Source organism: Mus pahari, chromosome 3, assembly GCF_900095145.1.
Source record: "Mus pahari chromosome 3, PAHARI_EIJ_v1.1, whole genome shotgun sequence".
NCBI classification, from domain to species: Eukaryota; Metazoa; Chordata; class Mammalia; order Rodentia; family Muridae; genus Mus; species Mus pahari.
The window spans coordinates 108,688,931-108,696,651 of NC_034592.1; the positions used below are offsets into that span (position 1 = coordinate 108,688,931).

Below are 7,721 nucleotides of genomic sequence, written 5' to 3' on the forward strand. Positions count from 1 at the left end.
CTGGCTGTCCTGGAACTCACTCTGTAGACCAGGCTGGCCTCGAACTCAGAAATCCACCTGCCTCTGCCTCCCGAGTGCTGGGATTAAAGGCGTGTGCCCCCACGCCCGGCCGCAAATTCTTTCTGCTTAAGCTTGCTTCCTTGCTTGCAGCTGGCAAAATGTGACCTAAGACAGTGGGTACCCTTTTGGGTGAGTACAGTGTAATCAGACTCTCAGTTCCCACAGTTCAACAGTGGGATAAATACAGCTCCCCCGTACTTAATAAAAAGCAGTTGCAAGAACAGACCACCTAGGTAGATGCCCAGGTTTATTGGAGAGAAGTTTCTTCTTCTTTTCAGTCTCAAAGAAAATGTGACAGATAAACAAACAAACAAACAAGTCTCTCAGGAGCATATGCACTCTGTTTCTCTGATTTATAACCAAAGAAGGCCACACAGAAACAAACTTGCTCAAGTGTTACCACAGGCAACTCAACTGCTGACCTCAGAAATGCACACTGACTGGTTTTTCAAGGGCAGCAGGTAAGTTCTGGGTTTCTTTTTTACTTGGCCAACAGATGCCATAGGAAAAGCAAGAAGTGGTAGCCACATTAGGAGGTCTGTGTGCCAGTCTCAGGTCAGCTTGAGTTAGACACCCCACAGATCTGCTGGGATCAGAGAAGTGAAGAGGTGAGCTGTGGGTGGCTGTTGTGGACCCTTCTGTGGGTCTGAGCAGCCCACAGTGGACTGAGCACCCCAAAGAGGGCAGTGGACTGGATTTTGGGGGGAAGATGAGTCATTTTGTCTTACAGAAGGGACAGGGGATGGTGCATAGGAAAATGGCCGACAGGAGTGTGCATCGTACATTTGACTGTCTATCCCACACATCATTCATCATAGCCTAGCTTTTCCGGCCACAGACTTGCGGGAGGTCACAGTATCCTCCATACTCCACACTTGGTGACCCACTTGCCCTCCCTCATTTGTAAAGTACTAGTGACGGCCAGGTAGCCCCTTTCTGTCACCTGCAGAAGAGTGTAGCTGGCATGGGAGTCTGAGGTACCTGCTGCAGGCTCCTCCCACTTCAGCTCTAGCTTCTTCCCTAATTTGCAGCCACTCTCCAGAGATACTGGGTAAATAGTGGCTCCTCAGCTCATGTGGCCATTCCTTTCTACCCATGGGTCTTTGCACATGCCTCCTCTACTTTCTTCTCTCCATTTTCTAGAAAATTCCCTCTCCTGGGGAATTTCTTTGACTACTTTCTTCTCCACACTCTGTGGCACTGATAAAACTATGGGAATCATTCGGGAATAAAATTGCCTTTTACCAAGCAATGAGCCTTGAGAATAAGTACCCTGTCTTACTAAACTATGTATCTTCACTTCGAAGAGTAGGTTCCACGCTCACAAAAGGCACAAATGAACAACCTAGCAAACAAAAGTGAACTACTAAAGATCTATTTTTAATTTAGTCTAAATCACCCAATTTTGTGCATTATTCTCTTCCTTTAGTCAGGACACAACTAACGATTCATGATCCATCCTGGTTATCACTTGGTGTCACTGAGCCTGGGAACAAAATTAACCTTCATTCACACCAGTTGCCTCTGCCTCCTGAGCTAATAAGTGAAACTATATATAAAAAACTGACACACTTCCTGGCTCACCCATTTTCTTTCTCCCCAAATTCATCATCCACAGACTCTGTCACTCTTATGAATAGATGATGACACCAACTTAAACTCCAAGAAGACTCACACCCTCAGCTCTATTCTACAAGAATGGTTGGAAGCAACCCTTCCACTCTTGCTTGGTCTGCTCATGTCTTAAACAGTTGAGACTTTGGAAATAGAGTAAAACTAAAAGTACCACGGATTCTGATTGGATTCAAGACTGACTCCACAGGAGGCAGGCAACCCACACCCAGCACTGTAAATCTGATAAAAAAAAAAAACAAAAAACATGCTGGTAAAGGCCACATATACCCCACCCCCAGGGAAACTGGAACACAGTCATTTAGTTATTGTGACTTAGTATCAAACACCCTACTAAACATTTATGTTGATTCTCACAGACAAAGAGCACCCTCAGCCTTTTTCAGTGAGCAAGGAGATAGATGTTGCATGCCTAAACAACCCTTTCTCCCTGACTGCCTTCCAGTTAGGAATGAACTTTTCCCAGGACTGGCCAATAAGCAGAAGTCTAAGAAGAGGCAACTGAGGAATGTTTTCACTCTCTGATAAAATGAGATAAGTCCATCCACATCCCCTGCCCTCATCTCTTTCATCTTTCTAGAAGATATGATGCCTGGAAGTACACTGCCAACTTGCAGGCATGAGGACAAATGTTCACATACTTGGATGGTGAACAGAAAGAAAGAAGCACTCAGGTCCTTGATGGCATTCCTGAGGACCTAGACCACCTCAGCTGCCCTTCATCTCCTGGTACCCCTCCATCCCTCCCCCTCTCTCTCCTTCCCTCCCTCTTCTTTCTTTCCCTCATTACTTCTCTCCTCCTTTTCTTCTCCTTTTCTCTCCCTCTCTTCTTCCTTCTTTCCCTCTCCCTCCTCCTTTCCTCCCTCTCCTCCCTCCCTTCCTTCCTCTTCCTTTCTCTCTCTCTCTTTCTCTCTCTCTCTCTCCCCCTTTTCTCCTCCTTCCCCTTCCTCCTCCCTCCACTACATCTCTGGCTACGTTTCCTCAGACAAAGCAAGTACTCTACCACTGAGCTACCTCTTAGCCTTTCACCATTTAAAAGAAAGCTAACTTTGTATCCCCCCCACCCCCTTGTCTGTTTAAGTTGTTGACTTTTCTCTGTTTTTTACTTCCATCTAAACTCATTTCTGAATGAGACACCAGCATGTGGACTTTGCTATCCTTTGACATACATGTCTAAAATTTCTGAGTAGCATGAATTTTCAAAGATTGGGAGCACAGAGAGCAAGCAAATTGAGTCAATTGTGTCAATTTCACACAAAGTGCAAGTGAGAATGCCAGAATGTTCTTCATCAGCTTGCATTGAGAGTCAATGTAATCTTCTCTTCTGGTACCTGGAAAAGGGGTCTGATATTGGGACTTAATGCTGATAGAGTGCTTTTGAGCTATGCATACTTTTAAAGTTAAGTCAACATAAAATGGTTATACTCCTCACTCTCACAAAACCCCCTTTGTCAAAATACATTCTGTTTTTGAAAATAAACATTGTAATATCTTAGTAAGATAATCACATTTGTTTATTCTATTTTCTAAATACTTTAGATATTTGAGTGTGATATACCTATATACTGCCCTCAGTTGAAATTTTTTAAAAATAAACATTGGGTTTCCAAATATTATGCACATAACTTGGTACCATTCATTCACAAGGACATGAACAAATACGGAGGAGATACTGAAAATGCTGAAGCACCAGAGCTATTCTCCAGTGCCCAAGTTCTAGCTGTACATCAGCAGGAATGGATTAAGAAGAGAACAAATGACTATGTAAATGTCTTCAAGCATTCATGTGCTGGGAAGTCATGTCACCAAAAGGTACCCGTTACCATTGCAGGAACATGGAGAAATATTTAGTCATTAAATAGGGTTACAGATACCTCACATAAGCACATATAACTCGTGCATGAAACAAACACACAAAAACCAAACTCTTAGCTACGGTGGTATGTGTGCATGCGCGTGTGTGTGTGTGTGTGTGTGTGTGTGGTGTGTGCAGTTGGATTTTTCTCTCCATTTCTTCTCTTCACTCTAAGTGTGAGAGGACCAATTCCCTTTTGATCCCAGATGCTGTTATTAATTTGAAAGCTTCATCCAGATCTCTGAAGACCTTCTGAAGACAAGTCTGACTGGAGAGAATTCCTGAGACCTTTAAGACAGGAAATGCCATAATTATGAGCTGTTTGTGCTTCCAATGTTTATGTATAAAACGAGTTTTGGATCCTCTCACTTTAGAATTGGAGAGCAGCAAAGAAGAAGGAGAAGAAAATCGACACACATGCTTATAGTGCTGGCTGCTCACTTAACTCTCACGATCCATGGAGGGAGACTTACCCAATTTTACAAAAGAGGAAACTGAGGCTCAGGAGTTACACTGAAGAACTTGCCCAAGGTTATATAGGGAGTAAGTGCCAGGATTGAAAACCAGCTCTTGAAACTAAAGCAATGCATGTAAGTCAGGCAGCTCGATCATGTCCTAAATGTTCAGCTACATTTAAACCCCCAGTGCAGTTGTCTTTATGAAGTGTAAATATCCCAATTTTGCTTTATTAGATGCATTGACCTTGAGCCATGAGAACACAGAATCACTTTGGATGTCATCTAAAAATGGTTCGTGTTGAAACATGTGCTGAGGAATGCAGTGGAGAAGCCCAAGTGCATGCCCTCATGTTTTAGAGCTTAAGTTGATTCATCTTATTATTATTTTATTTCTAATATATGGAGAGTATTTTAATGTCATATCATGTACTGTAAAACAAACAAAAATAGTAAGAAACATACACACAAACACAAAACATAAGCAACACACACAGAAACACATCTGTGTGCTGCCAGCAATGGAAACAGAAACATATTTTGTACCTATGTGACTGTGGCCAAACCCTTTCCTCCCTGACCACAGGTTTTCTTAAATAAGGGTGACAGTGGCATATCTGTAAGAATTATATGAGACAATGTACCGAAATGTTAAATGTAGGTCTTACTCTTGCACACCATCATACTATGAACAGAATCCTTTGCTTAAGACACATCACTTGATTGATTTCTGAGACATCAGATAGATCTGGTCTTAACTAACATACTGTTCTACTATAAAGCCAGATTAAGAAGTATGTAGCATAACCTACTAAAACATGGTAAGTAATAAGGATGTACAAAATTTGCACACTGTATCTGTAAGCCTTTATTCTCCTTCCCCCTTCTCTCATGTTCTCTCCTTGATCCAAGACTGAAATGCCACACTGAAAAGTCTTTGCCAACTGGGTTGCTTGTTACTGAGGAGCACAACTCAGTCATAGCTTCTAGAGTGATAATCTACACCTACAAACTCACTCAGCCACGACCACACAGGGCAGCTATCTGGGCCAGCAGAGTCTGGCACAGGCATTGTTTATATCACCTATGAATATATCTGGCTTGCCTTATTCCAGAATTCCCTTCTCTCTTCTAAATCCTTTTTATCCTTCAAGACGAAATTTAAACATTACATTTTGGGAGCAACCTATTTAATCTGATGCTCCAGGGAGACGAATCTTTCATTTCTTAGCTTCCATGTTGTACAATGCACATGAACCTATGCACAGAGCCATAACATCTTCCCTTGTGGTACAAAGGCAAGGCTATATAGGTCACAGCCTCCTGGGTACCAAACTCCCTAAAGAGAGAGTCTCTTGTCTATCTCTGGACTCTTTTCCTCGCTCTCCAACTGCCAGGAACAAGAGACATTCAATTAATGTTTGCTGAATCAAACATATATTATTAACAAGATGCAGAAATACTTCTTGCATCCATTTGGTCCATTTGTAACTACCAACAAGTACACACATTCCATAGATGAGTTCATGTGAAGTTAATTAGACGAGTTAGTTAAGTCTCCAGCCCAGCAGGTTATGAGAACTGAATGTCCCCAGTACTCCTGAAGGCAAAGGTAAACAAGCTTTTGCCTTCTACGTGTTTAATGAGGGTTTCCGGAGGAAGCTTTGTGCTAGGTAAACCACTCTCAGATCTGGAGAGTAAAAAATTGTACATTTAACAGCTTTAGTAAAGTACTAACAGGTCTCACCCTCAGTTTCCTTCTATCTCTAGGACAGTTTTGCTCAGTACAACGGCAGAGGGTGAGCTGTCATCTGTGAATGTAGTTCTCCTTTCATGGATCACATCAGTGCCCAATTCCATCACTTAAGACAGGAGACTGAGGCAAGTGCTGTAAGCATCAGAGACTACGCTTGTCTTTCTAGGATGCTCGAGAAGAGACCTCTGAGACTCCCTTTCGCTTGCCATCCATTCATAAGGTGAAGCCATCGTGAAGCAGTGGCTAGAGGAAGGGACTGAAAGGAAGGAGCTTCAACTACATCAGATGCAAATTCCAGCCAGTGACAGCCAAATATGAGCAGGGAAGTTCTCATAGGCAGGGACGATGTTTATTAAGCAGCTCTCTTTGATGAGTGATGAACAAGCCGGTCAGAAGCATGTGAGTTAAATTCCCCCTGAGAGACTGGATTTAAAATAAGTGGAAGAGTGCTGGCTCAACCCAGATTCGGACCCTCTAAAAAGCCTCAAGAAGCCATGTTCTCTGAGACCTTCACAAGGTTACCCGACACCTCTGTACAGAGCGCCAGATTTACTGTGGGCAGTGCTTAGGCTGTGGAGAGATGCATGGGTGGATGAATGTGACCGGGGCACAGCCCTCTCTCTATTAGCAATGTGCTACTGGGTCACAATAGGGACAAGTGTATATCACAGGTGTTCCTTCTCGGGTTGTCCAGGTTTAGAAAGGACTTGATACATAGAACACCTTTTCTCAAGCACAAGGTTTCCAGTGAAGCCTGACTAAGTTTTCCACAGGAAAAAGCAGACAACAAGGTAACTCGGTGTGGCCCAGCCATGAGAGACAAATGCAGAGGCAGTCACCAGCCCTACTGTACAGACTTTAAGATGCTCCTCTTCAATGTGGACTGTGGAGAAGGAAAAGCTCTGAGACAACTAAACCCGAGACAACAGGGCAAGGGGGCTGTACACAGACGAAGTAGCCATGCTCTGTAGGAAGAGGCAGGGGTCACACAGAAAGAATATCCAGTGCGTGGAACACAAATATCTATTCATTCAAGGGCTTGCTAACCTTAAATGAATCCCTCGCTTTCAGGATCCGAAAGCCCCACAGGGAACATCTGGCCCAAATTATCCCTACAGAAGAAAAACCCTAAGCTGAGCAGTGAAATGATTTGCCCAAGGTCAACATGGCTATTGAAAGTCAGAGCTGACACTGAACCTGACTTTCTTACTTCCCTGCCCAGGACTGCTCTCACTAACTCATGTTACTACTTTGGATGGGAGCCCGATGAACTCTCCTGCCAGGTGACAACTTGTTTCCCCTCCAGAGGAGCAAGGAAAGGGGCAACGGAGGTGTTTTTTTTCACCTTGGCACACACCAGAGATGGCGTCAAGAAATCCAGGTTTAAACCAGGTCAGCCAGCAGGGTTTGTCTATAGCGCAGCTGAGCGATTGCCAGTCCAGCCAGGATTCCGTCAGTGAGATGGGTGTGTCACCGACAGAGCTGAGCTAATGGTGTTCAAGCCAAGAATTCATTGAGGAGACTGGGAAAGGTAGGTCCAGGTTGGGGACAAGAAGTAGGTGAAGAGTAAAGAGATGGCGGTAGTTCTGGGTTCTCTCCCAGCCTGGGACTGCCCTGAGCACACACACTGCTTTGGGAGGGCCCCCAGGATACATGCTATCCCTTGATACGTATGTATTTGTGAGATTTTCACATTTAAAGAGAACACACAGCCCTCGGTTTAAGTAGTATGATTAAAATATCCTCAAGTCAGCAGTGAGAATTGAATTTGCCAAAATTAGGCTCCACAGTCTAAATAAACAGGCTTCTCCTATAGTGGCTAAGCCATTTACATATGATATCCTATAAAAGAGAATTCTTTTTCTTTTAAGATTTTTTTTGGAAAGATTTATTTATTGTTATACATAAGTACACTGTAGCTGACTTCAGACACACCAGAAGAGGGCATCAGATCTCATTATGG

The 7,721-nt window shown here is 43.4% G+C and overlaps 1 protein-coding gene and 1 pseudogene across 1 annotated transcript in view; both read right to left on the bottom strand.

The window, feature by feature from the left end:
* Fbn1 (fibrillin 1) overlaps positions 1-7,721 on the bottom strand; it is a 216,561-nt gene that overhangs the window by 115,109 nt on the left and 93,731 nt on the right. The window lies entirely within an intron of this gene.
* The window catches only part of LOC110319554, a 3,777-nt pseudogene continuing 1,630 nt past the window's right edge, over positions 5,575-7,721 (bottom strand).